Source organism: Pleurodeles waltl, chromosome 8 (genome assembly GCF_031143425.1).
Source record: "Pleurodeles waltl isolate 20211129_DDA chromosome 8, aPleWal1.hap1.20221129, whole genome shotgun sequence".
Classification (NCBI taxonomy): Eukaryota; Metazoa; Chordata; class Amphibia; order Caudata; family Salamandridae; genus Pleurodeles; species Pleurodeles waltl.
The window spans coordinates 381,402,349-381,425,455 of NC_090447.1; positions in this window are offsets into that span (position 1 = coordinate 381,402,349).

Below are 23,107 nucleotides of genomic sequence, written 5' to 3' on the forward strand. Positions count from 1 at the left end.
CAGGTAATGAACCTTCACCGATAAACATGTGCAAATGACTAAGCTGAATAATTCAACTTCAATGGCATGGAAATGCACATTTTGAACAAGTACTGTAGGTCTGCTTATCATGTCCTATATTGCTTTAGCAATTGGACATGACAAATGACTGAGTAATGGATTAGGGGATGTGTAAACCACCGTCCTATGTTTAGACACTCCTGTCTGTGGTAACACATGAACTATATACCCTGCACATATAACTATTTTCCAATAAATGCTTGCATGCACACATCTATGATGGAATCAGACATCATCCCATGAAGACAGGTTGATCGTGTGAGGAACCATAGTGTAAATGCTACTACTAAAGTATAGGGTATTCAAGCCAACATGTAGGCACAAATACTGGTGGCAACAGTGATGTCTGCCAACTCATGTAACTGTACACTCCCCACGTACCTAGGGAATTTGTTGCTCGTGATGGCACCCAAAGTGTACTATATGTCATTTCACATAAATGAGGGTCACCATCACATGAGACGTAGTTGTGAGGTACCAGCACTCATGACACACCGAAGACAAGTGGCCCACAGGTACAAATGCTACCCACAACATCAAACAACATGAACTGATTGATCACTGTATTCAGGGATTGTGTCTGCTCAGGAGAGCATATTGGTAGTGGACTGGACTCTGTTGTGTACCTGGTCATTTGGACAAAAGACAAGATACATCAAAATGCATTATTACCAGACCTATACAAACAATAACTCCTCTTGTGTGTCACACATGGGCCATCTCCAATATTTCAGGGGGAGAAGGCTCCTTCTAACACATGAAAGTGGCAATGTAACATTTATGAATCTGCCCAGGACTCACCCCCTTGTACCTGCTCTAATTCTCTCAACCGCCCATCAAGCTCCGGGTAGGCAACGGCTAGTACGTGGGCCATTAGGGGGGGCAGGGTCCAGTGCTCACCATGCCCACCTTGGCAGAGCCACCCCAGCTGGACCTCTGTAATCTTCTGGGCTCAACATCTCAGGTCCTCCCACCTTTTCAACAATGAATGCAGCATCAGTGACAGACTCCCAGGGTTCACACCTTCCGGGCAGTGGCTCTCCAAATGGCTTGCTTCTGATCTGTATACAATAGATGAATGAAGAGATCATAATTGCATAATTAAAGCTATGTTTTTGGACCACCCACATTTTGTAGACACCTGGCACAACCATTTTTTAATTGTTCACAGAATACATGTGGAGGTTTCACATGCTGATAAGTACAGGGATATACATACACACTTTTGTAGTCATCTGCTGACTATCCACAACCTTGGGGATTACCGAGAAAGACTAACCAAGCCCACTAACATCATGTAGCCTAGGGCCAACCAACATGTACTGTGATGTGAGCCACTCTGATACACAATCCATATTTGTAACCTCCCGAAGGGTAATCTACTTGTGTATGATTGTACAGACACTTTTACATTTATGCACACTGCCTTGTTGCATATGGTCTATATGGGCTACTGCCATAGTCAAGACTATACCCTAAGACTTAGGTCACAATAAAAGGGCTGGCATCAGTGTGACTGACAGTTTCCTCTTTGTGGATGTGTGGACATGTGGACTGCCTAATGAATCCCATGCTACATCTGATTGTGTTTGTGTGGTATGTACTGGTATTACAGGACGCACCTTTTATCATATGTGGCACCTATACAGAGATGACATTCAACATACCAAAGTATGTTTGGTCTGATTGTTTCAATGTAACAAAGCTAGTCATTCATATGGAATGATCTCTCCAGAACTGTCTAACTATCTGCACCATATTTTTGTCACTTGTGCAAAAGGCCAGTACAGTGCAACCATGTCTTAGGAAAAAGTGTCATCAGACCTGTGGGAGTAAGGGGCCTGTCAGTAGTAAATGTCACGCATTGACAATGTGGGTTGATGGAAAGATGTAGCAGGTCAAGGGGTTACCTCAGTCATCATTCCAAATGTAGTCAATATAAAAGCATTCGAGCCTACTATTTGTTATGAAGACTCATTTTTGAAACATCCAAGGACCTGTAGGTCTACAGGGAGTTTACCATCTGCATCAGTTGCATTGCCGTAGTAACTCTGCTCCAGCCTGGGCCATGGCTCCTAATAGTAAAAAGTTTGACAGGCCTTGATCCCTGCAGGCTGAGCATACTGAACCATCACGAACATTACATTTCCATCACTTCAATGCATAACAGTACAGACCTATGTGTGAGCTCACGGTTGTGTGGCACACTGAAGAGGTCAGTGAGGTTTAGCTAGCTCTCAGACAACAGTTTGCCAATGCCTGATCTGGCCTAAGTGATATGTGGGTCTGTACACATTGCTAACATCCTCCTCAACTGTTTCTAACAATATACATACATAGCAGTTGTATGATGGAACCACACATGCCGGAACAACACGTGCCTTAACAACGCAGTCAGAACCACGACCACGTTGTTTCCCCACATGCCTTTACCATGAATGCCTCTACAATTAATTTTGTTGTAAAAGCATGCCTAGTAACGGTGTATGTGGAAAAGGAATGCAAAACAACATGCATGGCTGTTTCAAGCAAACCCCCCACCCTTAATACCTAAACTACCCCAACACCCCCCACCCTGAGCCCTAAAATAAAACTACTCTGATCCTCCCACCCTTTCCCCTAAAAACTGAACTACCCCGACACCCCTACCTGCCCTGAGCCCTAAAACCTTCCCCCAATAAGTAAACTAACTCGGAATCCTGAAATAAAAATATCCTGATGCCCGCCCCTAAAAACAAATTTACCCCCACCCACCCTAAGCCCTAAATCCACTCCACTTCTGAAAGCTACTCACTAACCCTTTCCCAACCCCATTTACCTCACTGCACCCTCTCCCGATCCCTTCTCCTCCTCTCTCCTCTCTCCTCCCTCCTCCTGCCCTTCCTTAAACCTTTCCCACCCCTAAAAAATAAACAACCCTGACCCCCACCCTAAGCCCTAAAGAAAAAATACCCAAACCTCACCACCCCGCCGCAATAAAAAAATAGCCTGACCTCCCCCACTTAACTCATTGCATCCTCTCCCGATCCACTCTCCCTTTTTCTGTACCTTAACCACGCATATGCGTAGTTTGGCACATGCGTGGTTAAGGCAAAGAAAAAGGCAGTTGTTGTTCCAGACTGCGTGGTTACGCTTGCGTGGGAAGCGTTTGCGTTGTTCACAACGTGTTGTTTAGGATGTTTCCCATACACAGTTTATGCTGTAATGCAAATACATTTATTTTGTCATTTACCGTCATCTGGTCACCATACATATCATTGTTACCCTGAAAAGTTTAGTTACGTAGAAATGTGAATGCAACAGAAGAAGGATCTAGGGCTTATCACAACACAATGATCATTTGAATTACACAAAGTACAGGGCTCCAACATCCATGACATGTATATCCTAAATATGGACCACAAAATGTAAAGTAAACTGGGAGTCAGGGGCACATTGTAGCCTGTGGGAAAGGAAAGGATTGTGTTGAACATAGTCAAATATGTATATGAGGTAGTTATCCTTTCCTCTGGTGAGTCACAGGGCTGATCATACAGGGGAAGGACATCTTCAGCAAGTTTCTCCAGCCCCTCTGGGGCCCTTTCATCTGCCTGGGCTGGCTTGATTGCTCCCAGAGGCGGCAAACTGCAGCTAATGTGGCAAAGGTGTTGACGGCAGCAGTGTCAGGAGGCAAGTGTGTTATTTTTCATATCACAACATACATGTATGCCAAGTATGTGATCATCAGCATAGACTGGCACAGCCATTGCTCAGTGACCATCACAGCCAACAAGATTAGCCTATGGCTGTGACCAACGTGGATGAAACCGCCCACCACACAGTCGACTTCTGCAACTGGAAGCACCTTCCAAAAGTCCAATATAAGAAGTCAGGCATCAAACCTTTTAGCAGTTGAAACTACAGTATTGCTCACTAGTAAATGCATCACTACCACTACAAATGTGTCGTAACGTAAACATATGTAATACTCTACTGATGTAATGCTCTACTGATCTAGTACACAATCATCAGTCTAATTCATTAGGGTCATATATGCAATGTAACCACAGTGCACTGTACACCACTGGTGACAGTATTTTGGAAGGAGATAAACATACTTTTCTATAACAAGGTGCACATGAGGACCATATAAGTGTATGATGTGCACATATATGTTGTGGACTCACGTGTAGACAACAATAGGAATTGTAGCTGGATCTTGGGTAGTAGACCATTGAAATGTGAAAAGTGTATAATGGTTTTTCAGCCAGTAATGCTTTGTCACATTAGTTTTGTCTTACTCATCATATATGTTGCTCCGGACACTGTGAGTAATGCACCTATTTGATTCCACCCAGCTTACCGTTCATTTCCAGACCTTCAAGCCATGGAAGAAAGTGATGTAATAAAACAGTTTTGTCAGAATAGGCAAACTATACAAGATCTATGTTGTTAGTTGGAGCCAGATCTCATGCCTCAAAACACTAGTCCAACATGTATACCCCCCATTGTGAGACTCATGGCAGTATTACACTTTCTGGCCACAAGGTCCTTGCAGTATAGAGAAGCTATATATGGTGGTATGTCACAACCTATGTTCAGTGGCGTTTTAAAAGACGTGCCATTAGCATTGATGAAACACATTGACGGCTATATCAAGTTCCCCAGATGTGAGGATTTAGCCACTGTGAAGGTTGGCTTCTCTGGATTTGGTCGTCTCCCACATGTGGTGGGAGTCATTGATGGAACCCATATTGCATTAGTGCTACCACATGCCAGTGAACAAGACTATCAAAACAGGAAGCATTTCCATTCTATCAACATGTAAGTTGTCTGCTTGCCAGATTTGTATATTTTAAATGTCTGTGCTCAGTTCCGAGGTTCAGCCCATGATTCCTTTGTAATATGGAACAACTCCGAACCCCAACTGCACTTGGAGAGGGGATGGCTTGCTGGTAAGTAACATTTGTACTAACTTTGTTGTGCAATGTCGGGTGCTATACTCAGGAATTGTGTGACTCATTGAATCTCTTACGTCTCATTACAAAACTGGAGACTCAGCATATCCCAACCATTCTTGGTTGTTAACACTGCTGATGAATCCAACTATACCAGGGGAAGTGCTCTACAGTGAGGCCCATGGAGGTACACAGTGGCCATTTGACCTCCTAAAGGCCAGATTTTGCTGTATGGACAAGACTGGGGGATCCATCCTCTACTCACCCGGGAATGTATGTCAATTCACTTAGGTCTGCTACATGCTCCATAACATTGCCCTGCGAAGGAACATCCCTTATATCGCAGAAGAGGGAGAGCCTGAGGTGCCACCGGATGAGGATCCTGAAATGCCAATTGATGATGATAGTGGTGAAGAAGAAGGAGCTGACTTGCGACAAGACATCTTCAACAGCTTCTTCTTATGAGTAAAAGTATGTCATGAGATGTCATTACTTTGTACAATGAACTCTTGTTGTAATGATGTGAGGAGTATATATTTGTTTTAAGTGTTGGGAGGCTGAAGCTCTGTAAAAAAACTGGCAAAGGGTGTTTGGTGATGAAGCTTTTGACACATTCACATTTACTAAATATTGCTTTGTTTATGTCAGATTTTTGTCATGGACTGCATTCTCCAGATGTTTGCAATGTAATGCGTGCCTAATGTAAGGTTTCACAATTATACTCTTAGCTTTTTTGTTTGTTTAGGTACCTTCCCCATGGTATCTCACTTGGACATTTCAGAATTGTGACATTGACAGGTATTTGATGATGCTGTGACATACAAAGTGGGCATGGATTGTTTCTGGGAATGTGTGACACAGACTTTAAGTGTTCAAGACCTGCACCAAGACAGCTTGCATAGTGGTAAGATGGAAGTTAAGGGAACTCCATTGGACTTGTTCCTTGCCATGTGGTTGCCAGGATGCATTATGTAGTTGGAGGCTAAATCCATGTTAGTTTTACTTCACATTGCCTAAACACTTTTGTTTGCTAGAACTGCATGTGGTTATTTATGTGTTTCATCAATGTAGGCCGAAGTGCCTGTGGCACATCACTGACATTTGTTTGAGTCATACCGCCAAATGCAGAAGCAATGGATTGTAATGACGCTGTAATCAGGAACTATTGTACTGTCATCTGTCTGAATCTTGCATTCTGCGATGTTAGATTCCTTTTGTGGGGTAGTCAATATGACTCCACCTGATGACATCAATAAAATTCATGTTTGCCTATTCTACAGAACAACGTCTGATATATCCCTTCCTTCCAAGTTCTGGAGGTCTGTAATTTGATCACTTTCACAGTACGATTCAATCATGTTTTATTTTCTATGTACCTGACATCTTGACAGCCTATGATGTGAACAATGTAATATAAATCTTCTTAGACAAGACACGTGTATGTATGTGTTGGTGTGGCATGGTTGTGATCCTGAGCTATACATTGGGTACATGTAACATGTCCATGCGCACACAAGTAGCTTGTTTTGTCATTGTATAGTTCACATGGTCTTCCATATCTATATTGCATTCTGACTTGTGAATGTATTAAAGTGTTATAGATGAAAACATACTTGATGCAAAAACCAAGACAAATACAAACTGAAGGAGTCAGTCATGGTGAATGAAACCATAGATGTAGATGCCAAGTCATCAGAATAGTCTAGATTAAACCTCCCATTAGGAATGGAAAAGTGTCCAGAAGTAGTCCACAGACTGAATTTCTGACACACAAAGGAGAACATTAAGGTTGATGTTTCTTGCTGGCAGTGGCAGTCTTGCCATCCACACCTCCTGGATATTTGCATGGATTTCCCCACTTGTGAGAATGGTGGGGTTCAGCTACTGCAGAGGCAGTGGTGTCTGACAGCATATCTTCCTCTGGCAGGGCCTCCCTTCCTGTGTCTGCCACAGATATAGATAGCCTTAATGTACTTGTACCACAAGAAGGGGTAGATAGTGCTAGAAAAGCTCTACTCAGGGTTGTATGGAGGTACATCAGCACCGCTGCTAGGGTGCCCATGTTGGAGTTATGGACCTCAATCTGTTGATACATATCCCTCAGCAGCTGCTTGATTTCGTGGTTAGTACCTGGCCCATCGTGCCATGGGACTTCTGATGGACCCCCAAGACTTGGTTGATGGTGTCCTGGTCATGAATGACCCCAGTGGCCTCACTCTGCTGGCCCACAGCAACCCTCTCATGGATCCTACCCCCATGGGCCTGTGTCCTTGGCCCAGGATGCCCTCTCCAACTGGGTCCCGGTCCCTCTGTGTCAGAAGTGGTAATTTGCACTTAAGGATCCAGGGCTGGGGGCATAAGATTGTACTAACTGTGCCAGGTACACAGGTTAAGGTTGGGGGTTATATTGCTGGCTGGGATATTGCAGCAGCTGTGGTGGGGGGTGTTGATGTGATCACAGTGGGACTCACTCTTGCCATTTGACTTGGCTGACCAGATGTGTCAGGTCTATCATCCATGTCCACATGTCCAGCAGTGTTGTCATCCCAGAGGGCTTAATCCGGGGGTGGGTTGGGTGTCTGTTCAGTTGGCAATTAGAAGCTACATTCAAATGTTTAGTGTCACAGTAAGTAGAGAACAAGGGAAATGTTAATAGATAGGGTTTCCTATTGTGACATATTACCATGGTATTGAAGTTGTTGACAAGACATTTGTAGAGGTTGAAAAAAGCAGCTCAATAGATGTGCTCATAACTTGCATTTTTGATTGAGAAATTCACACGACATCCAATAAAATGTTAAGCCAACACAGCGTAGAAGTAACGTGTATTTGACCATTCCAAGACCTAGTTGAATAAGAGACAGGCGAACACACAACTTTGTTGTAAATGCAGCAGTAGACATCATGTGAGCAGTGCAGAGTCAATGGGTTACCTGCCACTTCCAATCAGTTGAAGCAGCTTAATGCCTTACAACTATTTGATGTTGCGAACGCGCCACAAGATCCTAGCTCCTATCAATACTGAATAGTGGATCCTGCGCTAGAGGACGGTGGATCGAAGCGACATAGGTCTGAGGGGATGTCACCAATGGGAAGTGTGAGGACCATCAGATCAACAACATTTAATATTATAAAGCTTCAGTCAATAACTACACCAGTTTAGTAATAAGAATATCCCCTAAGTCACAAAAATAACTCTCAAACACAAATGATAAGCATAAAAGATCAATAGCGGTTGGTTAAAACGACATATATATCTCAATTTGATTAATACAATTAAACACATTTTTTCCAAACAAATCACACTTATTAATAATACAAAAACTGGTAATAGTGGTAGAGTATGTATTAGTTCAGCATCAAATGATTTTGAAACCGATAATGAGTATATCAGGATTAAATCCCTAACTAACCTCAGATTAGCATTACATGTTTGACCTCATGTGAAAAGAATTTAGTAACACAAATTTAGAGAACTCCTAACTTGATTCTGATATATAAAAAAAACTACCAATGTGCAGCAATATAATCATTAGTTGCAGCTGGTACCTGGAAAGCAAGTGAGACACAATTCACATTTAATAACATCCATTACCACAAAAGTAGCAACAGCAAATGATCAGCTGCAGCCTGAGGACACCATCAGCTATCTCATCACACGTTTTGGCCCTAACGACAGCTAGTCTCAAAACTCGTCTGCTCTAGAAGAACAACGAACCAACGATCCCCTACCAATTAGTCTACACAGGTTGTTATACTAAAATCTAAATAACTCCTGATTGGTTAGTCTATGGGGTGGTTTCATTTCAGCCAATCGACAACTAAATTGATGACCTAAACTTAGCAAATCTACGCTACCTATAACATTTTCTTTCAAAGAATCCACGCTTCTTCCATCTCGTCTGTAACTCCATTGTCTCATCCGCCTCTCGTGTATCTTGTTCTCAGGAAGAAACTTTTACTGTTTCATTACTTCCATCCTCAAGGAAAGACCAGATATTAGTAACATTCTCCAACAATAGGACATTTCAACTTATGCAATGCTTGGTTAATACACGACCTTATAAGACATGACACTAGGGGTAGCTGTGGATAAGTTTACACAAGTTTTGAAAACACTTATTATAAAAGCTTTGACTCATGGAAAATAACTACAGCATCTGAATATAATTTTGCTCAGCCAAGAACAGAAAAACAGACATTTCAAAAGTTTCTTGTTTTACACGTTAGTTCATTACACATTTTTAATATGAAAATCATTAATAAACATATTAGAAAATCCACACTCTCACAATGTACACACTTGGTATAGTGTCATTCATGGCATCAATAGTGTAATTTTGGTTACCAGGGCAGCATCAAGCTAGTTAGGCGTACACGTCTCAAAGTGTGACATGTAGATTGCTCAGTTCGGCAAGTGCACAATGCCCTTTTGTTTGAGTTACAGAAGGAAGGCCTCATGATAGTTGTAGTCATGTCACTTTCTAACTCCCAACGCTAGACAAATGGTAAACTCCATGATGAGTGAACATCAGTTTTGACATGGCTAACAAGTGTCTTTGGGCAAGTGCACAATGTCCTCTTATTTTAAGTTACAGAAAAAGGGCATCATGGTACTTGTAGTCATGTCACTCTCTCTTCTTCCCAGCACTTGACATATGTTTAGCCTGCCATACCTGTTGCCAAACTGCAGTTACGTTGTACCATACATTTACATGTTGATGCATACCATAGGTCCTGGGATGATCTTTTGATATTAAAACACTTAAAGTTCCCATTCCGACACATGGCATGTAATGAAGATTGACACATGTGAGGTTATGTACCCCAATACACAGTGACAATTTACCATATCTGATACTTTGGGTATTGCATGTTAGGAAAGTAGATAGACAACACAATAGCAAAATCAGAGATATTAGCATAGAGGACATTGATGTGTTGTGACAGTTTTCGTGGTGTGACTTATCAGACTCCCCTCCCCCAGCTATTCCTGTCAAGCCCTCAGGATGCAGGATGGCCAAGACCGTCTCCTCCAAGGGAAAGAGTTGTAATGGGGCACTGGGAAAACCACCACTATTTTTTAGGGACTTCAAGTGTTGCCTGGAGGCCAGGGAACACACCTTCCTCATCAGGTTGTTCCACCTCTTCCCAATATCCTTCTTTATGCATAAGGTGGTGCCTACAGCATTCACTCTGTTGACTGTCCTTTGCCACATTTCCATTTTCCTACTGAGAGGAGTATATTGGACTTGGGCTCCAAACAATTGAGGCTCTACTCTTCTGATTTAATTCACCATGACTCTCAACTGATCCTCTGGAAAATGTGGATTTGTAGGCCATGACATGACTGAAAATTAAACTAAAGTGAGTGATAGTGACTAACTAAGTAAGACAGGTGATATTGGGGAAAAAATAGAAGTGTGTGAAAGGTTTAAAATGGGATGGAATAAAGCGCTGCCTTATGTAACAAAAATGAAAGAAAGAAGTGTGGTATCTGTCTTGCTGTGCTGCAGTAGAGAGGCAAAGGATCATGGCCTGGGATGGGGTGTGTTTTATACTGTGATTTGTTGGTGCTCCCACTTGGCCAATGGATGTCAACTGTGTTGTTTTTTAATCAATCCAAATGGCACTCTTCTGGTGCTTTTCTGTGAGCGTACCGCAAGGGCCGATCACTGTCAGCTAACTGCCGCAAGGGGACGCCATGTCAATTGTGTTTTTGTAATAGCTTCAGCAGTTTGCTATGACCATGACGGTGATGAAGTGCGCACTGCCAACATTGCAGCCCGCTGTGCCGCTGGCAGCCAGCAAAATGTTGATGAGGTCAGTGGTTCGACCTGCATACATCATAATACAGCAGCCAGGAGACCACCAGTGCAGCACTCTTCTTGGGACCGCCACCACAGTGGATTGGGAGTCTAACCTTGCAATCGGGCCCTAAATCTGAAATATAGGCCACTGAGTGGTGAGTGATTGCTGTAGGTAAAAGAATAATACAAAATAGAGCAGATGGGAGACTCTGAAGAAGCACCACCAATTAATTGTTGTTCTCTAAGCTCTAAATCCCACCTTCTCTGATCTGCATAAAGTTTAACAAATCCATGATACCTTCACAAGGATTTCAGACAAAAGTCACTTTGCACTCGCATAGCCAACAAACATGCCAATATATTTGCAAGGCCTGTCTACGGCACTAAGATGTACTTATGCAATGAGTTTGGAAATTTCATCTCAAAAGTTTGAATGGGAAAATATGTGTGTGGAATGTAATTTGAAACATAATGAAAATTAAAAGAAACAATCCATTTGTTTGCACTTTGTGTCTTTATAGCAAAGCTCTTATTTTGTAGTTCACTCATATGATCGCTTGCAGGTTTTTTTATACTTGAATTTATAACTTAGGCCCTCATTACAACCCTTGCGGTAAATCCCGCTTTCCGTCGTGCAGAAGACCGCAAACATACTGCTGCGGCCGTGGAATTCCGCTGTAGGTATTACAACCCACAGCTCGGAATCCGCCACAATACAGACACCCACACAAGTCCAAAGGTCAGAGATAAACTGGCGATACCAAGACCGACACCGTCACGCCAACAGGAATACACCCACACTATCACAACCGATGAAACAACGTGGCTGTCTTTCAACCGCAGTAATCCATTGGCGGTACACACTGCCGCGCTCAAAATACACACACACTTACAAAACACAACCACATTGGACAATTCGAAATACACACACCTGATGCACATACACACACCACACCCACACACCCAATCCAATATAAAGCACACACCCACATCACCCACAGACCCTTACAACCAAAAATTTTAAAGAAGGCCAGAGATAGAAGCTACCTAAAACAACACCAGCATCCACAGACACACAATACCATCACTTACACAACATCCACGCACCTCAAACAATGTACACCAACACATCCCCTCACACATCACAACAGACACCACCTCACACATCATCCACACCACATCATGGCACCTCAAAGACACCCAGGTTCTATGAGGAGGAGCTTAGGGTCATGGTGGAGGAAATCGTCCGGGTAGAGGCACAGCTATTCAGATCACAGGTGCAGCACACCTCCATTGCAAGGAAGATGGAGCTATGGCGCAGAATTGTCGACAGGGGTAACGCAGTTGGGCAGCATCCAAGAACACACGATGACATCAGGAAGAGGTGGAATGACCTACGGGGAAAGGTGCATTCCGTGGTATCCAGACACCAGATTACTGTACAGAGGACTGGCGTGGATCCCCACCTCCTCCCCCACAACTAACAACATGGGTGGAGCACGTTTTGGCAATACTGCATCCTGAGGGCCTCGCAGGAGTAGCAGGAGGACTGGACTCTGGTAAGACATATCTTTACTACTTTATCCCCCACACCCCACCTGCATGCCATCACATACTGCCACCCTTACCCTCACACCCATCACCCCAACAACCCACAGATACCCCACTAACACAACCCACACATCCCAAAACCAAGCCCTGCATGTAACACCAATGCATGGACAACCATCACCAAAGCATGTCCAGTACAGAGACTCACTCATGCCCCAAAATCACCAAGCACACAGGGACCAAGCCAATAATGCAAGCACAGAAGTAGAGGGTCACTCACCCATTGCACAAGATGGCACACACAGATAGACGTGCCCTATGGAGGAGAACAGCGAGCAGAGAGTCATCCAACACTGAGGTATCACAATGTATAATTTTCAGAAGCGTCAGTAATCCACAATGTGCTGGTATCTGTCTGTGTTCCCGGCCTAGATAGGTGTGACGCAGTTTTTATCCATCCCATGTGGCCCCCTGAAATGGCGGCTGCCTGAACTGTAAGGTGGGATAAGGGGATATGAGGTAACTGCGCTGGCCTTGTACACCATTCTGGTGGGCGGTCGAAAACCGCAGCGCAATTCATCATTGGTTAACATTGGGCTCTCTTGGGTAGGTTGAGGACCAATCTGGCCGCTGCATTCTGGATCAACTGGAGTCTTTGTATGAGTTAGTTGGAGGTGCCTGCATAGAGTGCATTGCTGTAGTCCAGTAAGCTGGTGATGAGGGCATGCCTCACTGTCTTCCTGGTGTCAATGGGTAGCCACTTGAAGATTTTGTGGAGCATGTGGAGCAGCTGCCTCGCTTCTCTCTGCACAGCAGTGAGAATAGATCCATGCCACTGTACAGGGTTAATGAAACTGTCCATCTTTGTAAAAAAAGAGAAAACCTTGTGAGGTGTATACTTTGTGGCATTTAAAGATATTTTTTTAATCTATTTTTTTACACTATTTGCCAGTCTGAGGTCTTTGCAAGTTCCCACACCTTTACTGAAATAAAGACAGCTGCAGATTACACATATGCATAGCAGTAATCGACCTAGGGCTTATATATTAATCCTTTTGTGTTTTTATTGTCCTTCTCCTGTCTCCCGTCTGTCGAGATGGTGCTAAATTGGCTCTAGCATCAGTCTATTTAAACAGAGCCTGGCTGACACTTGGCCAAATCACCAAGGCAATAGGTATGTAAATTTAACAAATTCTTCATCTCCAGCTCTGTTTGTGGGTAAAGAAACTGATATTTCAAGTCCTAGGCCTCTGAGGGCATCATATACATGAATGGTCATACATTCAATGAAACTGATGGCTTTATCCATATTCAGGTTTTTGATTGAGGGCCAGATTGCGAGTTTGCCAGTCTTAGGACCACCGTAGAGGCAGCGAGGGTCACCCCGCCTCAGTCTTGGCAGTCCAACCACAGTATTGTGATGCATGCGGTCAGTCACATAGATGAAAGACCGCCGTGGTCCAACCATCACCTCCAGCAAATTTAGACCGCTGCCTTGGTGAGATAGACCAATGAGCCTATTAGAGGGCAGACGGCCAGTGCAACCGCCAGATCAATTATGAGGTGGTGTTCCACTGATTTGACTGTGGTGGTCCAACCACCACATATGAGCAGGCAGAAAGGGAGACATATAAAACTAAAACTCACCTGTACTCAGCCACACACCTCCTGTGCTGCCATGGGGTCGATCGTACGTGCTCTTCCTCTGTTTGTGCTGCTAGACATACATATTTGGTGTACCCCTGTTCAGAGTTGCAAGCAACGTATGACCCAATCACCGCCCTATGATGCCCTCTTTGGCCAAGTCACTGACACTGACCACGCACACTCTACTAAACTTTAAAGGTGTGCAAAACCAATATTCAGGGTAAGTGATGTTTTCCTAACATTGTGTCACACAACAGCAACTCATCATCAATATCCCACCTACAAATCTAAGTGCCACCCTCACATTGTTCACATGCCATAGATTTATGTTATATAAAAGATACATTTCTATGGGTGTGTAATGAAAATGAACCACACCATCTCTGCTAAAACTCTGGTATGGACTTCCACATAGCACCCACATTTCAAGATAATGCAAGGTAAATGTGATTCCAAAGAATCAGTGAGATAAACATAAAAATGTCACAATGTAAAGTATCCCTTCAGAATAGGTTTGCCTCTACAGGGGGGACCCTTAAAAGATTGGTGCCCTGGGCCACATACCATTTTGCACATCACTCAAAAACCACTATCTGTGCATGAACTGTGGCTTGATGTATATCAGGGACCATCAATAGTGTAACCAAGTGCCATGCATATGTGAGAAATGTGTAAGTGCAAGTCATGAAAGCAAATACAGCACAAACAGTGTGAGTCGTAGTTAAAGTAGGTGTATGGTGCACACATGAAAATGAACACATGCCCATTAAAATATATACAAAGGTATGACAATTGAACACCTTACATGTGTGGGCAAACACATCTCTAGCTTGTACACATTAGACAAATGTTCAACCTACATGATAGGGGGAACGGGAACCCAATTGATGTTGACTTTGGCGAATCCAAGATGAAATATCATATGAAACTCCACACAATGCAATGTCAGCTCCAATAAGATTATATCCAACATATCCATCCATTGAACATTTCCCCTTGTCCTGGGTGACTTCAGCACTGGTTCCAAGGTCAGACCACTCCAAATGGATCATCAATGAGGGTGAAACAAACACAACTGTAGCCATCCACCTGAAAGTATGCATGAACATCAAAATGGTAGAAAAGTAATGGCACAGCTAATGTGTACGAAAACTAGAAACTCATTTTTTATTAGGGAAAAATAAACACATGTAGGTAAGGCCAATGGCCATTCCAATAGTTCAATAGGTGGTCCAGCACACTGCTGTGCCACTAAACCTGCATCTTAGAACACTGCCATGGGAACATCACCAGGAAGGGGTATCGAGTGGGCAGTCCAGGCACCTCATGATGTCCTTTGAAAGGAGTGGGGTCGATTTGGGATAGGAGGATTTAGTTTTGGGAGGGGTGTGTCTGACTTTGGGAGGGGGGTTCTTTTTGTTGGTTTCTTTGAGGTATGGCTGGGTTAAGAGGTCAGGTGTCACCGGGGAGGACTTGGATGTAGAAGGGATGGGTTGGGGTGTGGTTGTGGTCACGTTGGCTTTGGGAGGGGGGGTTTACAGGGTAAGGGCAAGGGCAAACTTTCTTTAGGAAAATGGGTAGGGTGTCGAGGAGGGATTAGGAGTTGGGAGGTTGGGGAAGTGGAAGTGTCAGAGGTGCATGTGTGTGTTGGTGCTGCTGTCTGTCTGATGTATGATGTTTGTGTTTTGTAGATGTCTGTTGTGTGGATGAGTGTGGGTGTTTGTGTTTCCTTGTGGTGTGTGATGTGGATGTGCTGGGTATGCTGGGAGTGGGCGATGTGTCTGTTGGTGTGGTGTCTTGGTATATGGTGGGGTTTGTGGGTGGGTTTGTGGGTGTGGATATGCTATATAGGGTTATGGTGGGGTGATGGTGGTGGTTGTGATGGGGTGAGTGGTGAGTGGTTGTGTGTGCAGCCTAGGCGCTATTGAGTTGTGTGCATGCTTATTTGTGAGTGTATTTGGGACAGGTATGTGAATTGGGAAATTGGATAGAGAAGAGGCAGATGATGGGGTGGAAGTATGGTATGGGTGAAAGGCTGCTCTGATGGTGAAGGCCATAACCTGAAAAGGTCTCTGCAGGGCAGACATGGAATTGTGGATGCCTTCCAGGTAGACCACCATCTGTTGAAGATGTCTGCCCTGGGTCCCTCCGTGTCTGCAGTGTCACGACCGTGGCCAGATGCTTCCTCACAGATGTCGGCTCTGTCTCCTCCACTTGCCTGTAATGATGCTCAAATTACAAAATACTAATGGGTTTATTGCATGTGCCAGAACACAACAGGAAGGGTCACAGAACAATACTATAATGTACAATAAGCCCCAGCTACAAGGTCCACCAAAGTGGCTTCAACATTTGCAAGACCACATGCATACATGGTACATGAACCGTACGCAGCTGCCCACTGTAAAGTAAGAATCACAGACGAATTCAATTGCATTACTGAAGTTGTGCAATTGCACTACCCACGTATCAAGTAGGAAACCTTGTCACCTTGAATGGTTTGGCTCTTGTAGCATACCTCAGTAACATGCTGTCAACAAATAGTATGGCAATACAAAATGTATTCCTACTAATTCCACACAATTCCCTGAAATCTGCAAATGTTCATAATCCTTATACTACATCATGATGAAATAATGGTGAAAAAATACCGCTATGTTGCAGCACGCTGTACATTAGCTGGAAGGAGGTGACATGGAAAATCTTTATAGTATGTCCTTTGTCAAAATAGTGTAATGAAAGAAGTACTAAAGTAGCTTTGCTACATAACACTTCACACAGAAATGTACACTGGGAGATTTTCTAACAAATCTACACAGCACAATGAATCAGTTAGGCCTGGTGGGAACTCCATTCTACCATTGCATAACTAAAAGTCAATAGTCCATTGAATGTTGTTGAGGCTCAGGTAAGCTCTAGCACCTGAAGATGTGGTTTATCTGTTTCTCAATGGGAAGGCACATCACTGTACTTCTTTTTTCATGCAAACACACATTTAATTTGTATGATTGAGTGTACACACTCACATATGATTCCCACATGTCTTTATGTCACTCCCTGATGCAGGTCAACAGTCGGGTAATGAACCTTCACCGATAAACATGTGCAAATGACTAAGCTGAATAATTCAACTTCAATGGCATGGAAATGCACATTTTGAACAAGTACTGTAGGTCTGCTTATCATGTCCTATATTGCTTTAGCAATTGGACATGACAAATGACTGAGTAATGGATTAGGGGATGTGTAAACCACCGTCCTATGTTTAGACACTCCTGTCTGTGGTAACACATGAACTATATACCCTGCACATATAACTATTTTCCAATAAATGCTTGCATGCACACATCTATGATGGAATCAGACATCATCCCATGAAGACAGGTTGATCGTGTGAGGAACCATAGTGTAAATGCTACTACTAAAGTATAGGGTATTCATGCCAACATGTAGGCACAAATACTGGTGGCAACAGTGATGTCTGCCAACTCATGTAACTGTACACTCCCCACGTACCTAGGGAATTTGTTGCTCGTGATGGCACCCAAAGTGTACTATATGTCATTTCACATAAATGAGGGTCACCATCACATGAGACGTAGTTGTGAGGTACCAGCACTCATGACACACCGAAGACAAGTGGCCCACAGGTACAAATGCTACCCACGACATCAAACAACATGAATTGATTGATCACTGTATACAGGGATTGTGTCTGCTCAGGAGAGCATATTGGTAGTGGACTGGACTCTGTTGTGTACCTGGTCATTTGGACAAAAGACAAGATACATCAAAATGCATTATTACCAGACCTATACAAACAATAACTCCTCTTGTGTGTCACACATGGGCCATCTCCAATATTTCAGGGGGAGAAGGCTCCTTCTAACACATGAAAGTGGCAATGTAACATTTATGAATCTGCCCAGGACTCACCCCCTTGTACCTGCTCTAATTCTATCAACCGCCCATCAAGCTCCGGGTAGGCAACGGCTAGTACGTGGGCCATTAGGGGGGGCAGGGTCCAGTGCTCACCATGCCCACCTTGGCAGAGCCACCCCAGCTGGACCTCTGTAATCTTCTGGGCTCAACATCTCAGGTCCTCCCACCTTTTCAACAATGAATGCTGCATCAGTGACAGACTCCCAGGGTTCACACCTTCCGGGCAGTGGCTCTCCAAATGGCTTGCTTCTGATCTGTATACAATAGATGAATGAAGAGATCATAATTGCATAATTAAAGCTATGTTTTTGGACCACTCACATTTTGTAGACACCTGGCACAACCATTTTTTAATTGTTCACAGAATACATGTGGAGGTTTCACATGCTGATATGTACAGGGATATACATACACACTTTTGTAGTCATCTGCTGACTATCCACAACCTTGGGGATTACCGAGAAAGACTAACCAAGCCCACTAACATCATGTAGCCTAGGGCCAACCAACATGTACTGTGATGTGAGCCACTCTGATACACAATCCATATTTGTAACCTCCCGAAGGGTAATCTACTTGTGTATGATTGTACAGACACTTTTACATTTATGCACACTGCCTTGTTGCATATGGTCTATATGGGCTACTGCCATAGTCAAGACTATACCCTAAGACTTAGGTCACAATAAAAGGGCTGGCATCAGTGTGACTGACAGTTTCCTCTTTGTGGATGTGTGGACATGTGGACTGCCTAATGAATCCCATGCTACATCTGATTGTGTTTGTGTGGTATGTACTGGTATTACAGGACACACCTTTTATCATATGTGGCACCTATACAGAGATGACATTCAACATACCAAAGTATGTTTGGTCTGATTGTTTCAATGTAACAAAGCTAGTCATTCATATGGAATGATCTCTCCAGAACTGTCTAACTATCTGCACCATATTTTTGTCACTTGTGCAAAAGGCCAGTACAGTGCAACCATGTCTTAGGAAAAAGTGACATCAGACCTGTGGGAGTAAGGGGCCTGTCAGTAGTAAATGTCACGCATTGACAATGTGGGTTGATGGAAAGATGTAGCAGGTCAAGGGGTTACCTCAGTCATCATTCCAAATGTAGTCAATATAAAAGCATTCGAGCCTACTATTTGTTATGAAGACTCATTTTTGAAACATCCAAGGACCTGTAGGTCTACAGGGAGTTTACCATCTGCATCAGTTGCATTGCCGTAGTAACTCTGCTCCAGCCTGGGCCATGGCTCCTAATAGTAAAAAGTTTGACAGGCCTTGATCCCTGCAGGCTGAGCATACTGAACCATCACGAACATTACATTTCCATCACTTCAATGCATAACAGTACAGACCTATGTGTGAGCTCACGGTTGTGTGGCACACTGAAGAGGTCAGTGAGGTTTAGCTAGCTCACAGACAACAGTTTGCCAATGCCTGATCTGGCCTAAGTGATATGTGGGTCTGTACACATTGCTAACATCCTCCTCAACTGTTTCTAACAATATACATACATAGCAGTTGTATGATGGAACCACACATGCCGGAACAACACGTGCCTTAACAACGCAGTCAGAACCACGACCACGTTGTTTCCCCACATGCCTTTACCATGAATGCCTCTACAATTAATTTTGTTGTAAAAGCATGCCTAGTAACGGTGTATGTGGAAAAGGAATGCAAAACAACATGCATGGCTGTTTCAAGCAAACCCCCCACCCTTAATACCTAAACTACCCCAACACCCCCCACCCTGAGCCCTAAAATAAAACTACTCTGATCCTCCCACCCTTTCCCCTAAAAACTGAACTACCCCGACACCCCTACCTGCCCTGAGCCCTAAAACCTTCCCCCAATAAGTAAACTAACTCGGAATCCTGAAATAAAAATATCCTGATCCCCGCCCCTAAAAACAAATTTACCCCCACCCACCCAAAGCCCTAAATCCACTCCACTTCTGAAAGCTACTCACTAACCCTTTCCCAACCCCATTTACCTCACTGCACCCTCTCCCGATCCCTTCTCCTCCTCTCTCCTCTCTCCTCCCTCCTCCTGCCCTTCCTTAAACCTTTCCCACCCCTAAAAAATAAACAACCCTGACCCCCACCCTAAGCCCTAAAGAAAAAATACCCAAACCTCACCACCCCGCCGCAATAAAAAAATAGCCTGACCTCCCCCACTTAACTCATTGCATCCTCTCCCGATCCACTCTCCCTTTTTCTGTACCTTAACCACGCATATGCGTAGTTTGGCACATGCGTGGTTAAGGCAAAGAAAAAGGCAGTTGTTGTTCCAGACTGCGTGGTTACGCTTGCGTGGGAAGCGTTTGCGTTGTTCACAACGTGTTGTTTAGGATGTTTCCCATACACAGTTTATGCTGTAATGCAAATACATTTATTTTGTCATTTACCGTCATCTGGTCACCATACATATCATTGTTACCCTGAAAAGTTTAGTTACGTAGAAATGTGAATGCAACAGAAGAAGGATCTAGGGCTTATCACAACACAATGATCATTTGAATTACACAAAGTACAGGGCTCCAACATCCATGACATGTATATCCTAAATATGGACCACAAAATGTAAAGTAAACTGGGAGTCAGGGGCACATTGTAGCCTGTGGGAAAGGAAAGGATTGTGTTGAACATAGTCAAATATGTATGAGGTAGTTATCCTTTCCTCTGGTGAGTCACAGGGCTGATCATACAGGGGAAGGACATCTTCAGCAAGTTTCTCCAGCCCCTCTGGAGAGAAGGCAGGGGCCCTTTCATCTGCCTGGGCTGGCTTGATTGCTCCCAGAGGCGGCAAACTGCAGCTAATGTGGCAAAGGTGTTGACGGCAGCAGTGTCAGGAGGCAAGTGTGTTATTTTTCAAATCACAACATACATGTATGCCAAGTATGTGATCATCAGCATAGACTGGCACAGCCATTGCTCAGTGACCATCACAGCCAACAAGATTAGCCTATGGCTGTGACCAACGTGGATGAAACCGCCCACCACACAGTCGACTTCTGCAACTGGAAGCACCTTCCAAAAGTCCAATATAAGAAGTCAGGCATCAAACCTTTTAGCAGTTGAAACTACAGTATTGCTCACTAGTAAATGCATCACTACCACTACAAATGTGTTGTAACGTAAACATATGTAATACTCTACTGATGTAATGCTCTACTGATCTAGTACACAATCATCAGTCTAATTCATTAGGGTCATATATGCAATGTAACCACAGTGCACTGTACACCACTGGTGACAGTATTTTGGGAGGAGATAAACATACTTTTCTATAACAAGGTGCACATGAGGACCATATAAGTGTATGATGTGCACATATATGTTGTGGACTCACGTGTAGACAACAATAGGAATTGTAGCTGGATCTTGGGTAGTAGACCATTGAAATGTGAAAAGTGTATAATGGTTTTTCAGCCAGTAATGCTTTGTCACATTAGTTTTGTCTTACTCATCATATATGTTGCTCCGGACACTGTGAGTAATGCACCTATTTGATTCCACCCAGCTTACCGTTCATTTCCAGACCTTCAAGCCATGGAAGAAAGTGATGTAATAAAACAGTTTTGTCAGAATAGGCAAACTATACAAGATCTATGTTGTTAGTTGGAGCCAGATCTCATGCCTTAAAACACTAGTCCAACATGTATACCCCCCATTGTGAGACTCATGGCAGTATTACACTTTCTGGCCACAGGGTCCTTGCAGTATAGAGAAGCTATATATGGTGGTATGTCACAACCTATGTTCAGTGGCGTTTTAAAAGACGTGCCATTAGCATTGATGAAACACATTGACGGCTATATCAAGTTCCCCAGATGTGAGGATTTAGCCAATGTGAAGGTTGGCTTCTCTGGATTTGGTCGTCTCCCACATGTGGTGGGAGTCATTGATGGAACCCATATTGCATTAGTGCTACCACATGCAAGTGAACAAGACTATCAAAACAGGAAACATTTACATTCTATCAACATGTAAGTTGTCTGCTTGCCAGATTTGTATATTTTAAATGTCTGTGCTCAGTTCCGAGGTTCAGCCCATGATTCCTTTGTAATATGGAACAACACCGAACCCCAACTGCACTTGGAGAGGGGATGGCTTGCTGGTAAGTAACATTTGTCCTAACTTTGTTGTGCAATGTCGGGTGCTATACTCAGGAATTGTGTGACTCATTGAATCTCTTACGTCTCATTACAAAACTGGAGACTCAGCATATCCCAACCATTCTTGGTTGTTAACACTGCTGATGAATCCAACTATACCAGGGGAAGTGCTCTACAGTGAGGCCCATGGAGGTACACAGTGGCCATTTGACCTCCTAAAGGCCAGATTTTGCTGTATGGACAAGACTGGGGGATCCATCCTCTACTCACCCGGGAATGTATGTCAATTCACTTAGGTCTGCTACATGCTCCATAACATTGCCCTGCGAAGGAACATCCCTTATATCGCAGAAGAGGGAGAGCCTGAGGTGCCACCGGATGAGGATCCTGAAATGCCAATTGATGATGATAGTGGTGAAGAAGAAGGAGCTGACTTGCGACAAGACATCTTCAACAGCTTCTTCTTATGAGTAAAAGTATGTCATGAGATGTCATTACTTTGTACAATGAACTCTTGTTGTAATGATGTGAGGAGTATATATTTTTTTTAAGTGTTGGGAGGCTGAAGCTCTGTAAAAAAACTGGCAAAGGGTGTTTGGTGATGAAGCTTTTGACACATTCACATTTACTAAATATTGCTTTGTTTATGTCAGATTTTTGTCATGGACTGCATTCTCCAGATGTTTGCAATGTAATGCGTGCCTAATGTAAGGTTTCACAATTATACTCTTAGCTTTTTTGTTTGTTTAGGTACCTTCCCCATGGTATCTCACTTGGACATTTCAGAATTGTGACATTGACAGGTATTTGATGATGCTGTGACATACAAAGTGGGCATGGATTGTTTCTGGGAATGTGTGACACAGACTTTAAGTGTTCAAGACCTGCACCAAGACAGCTTGCATAGTGGTAAGATGGAAGTTAAGGGAACTCCATTGGACTTGTTCCTTGCCATGTGGTTGCCAGGATGCATTATGTAGTTGGAGGCTAAATCCATGTTAGTTTTACTTCACATTGCCTAAACA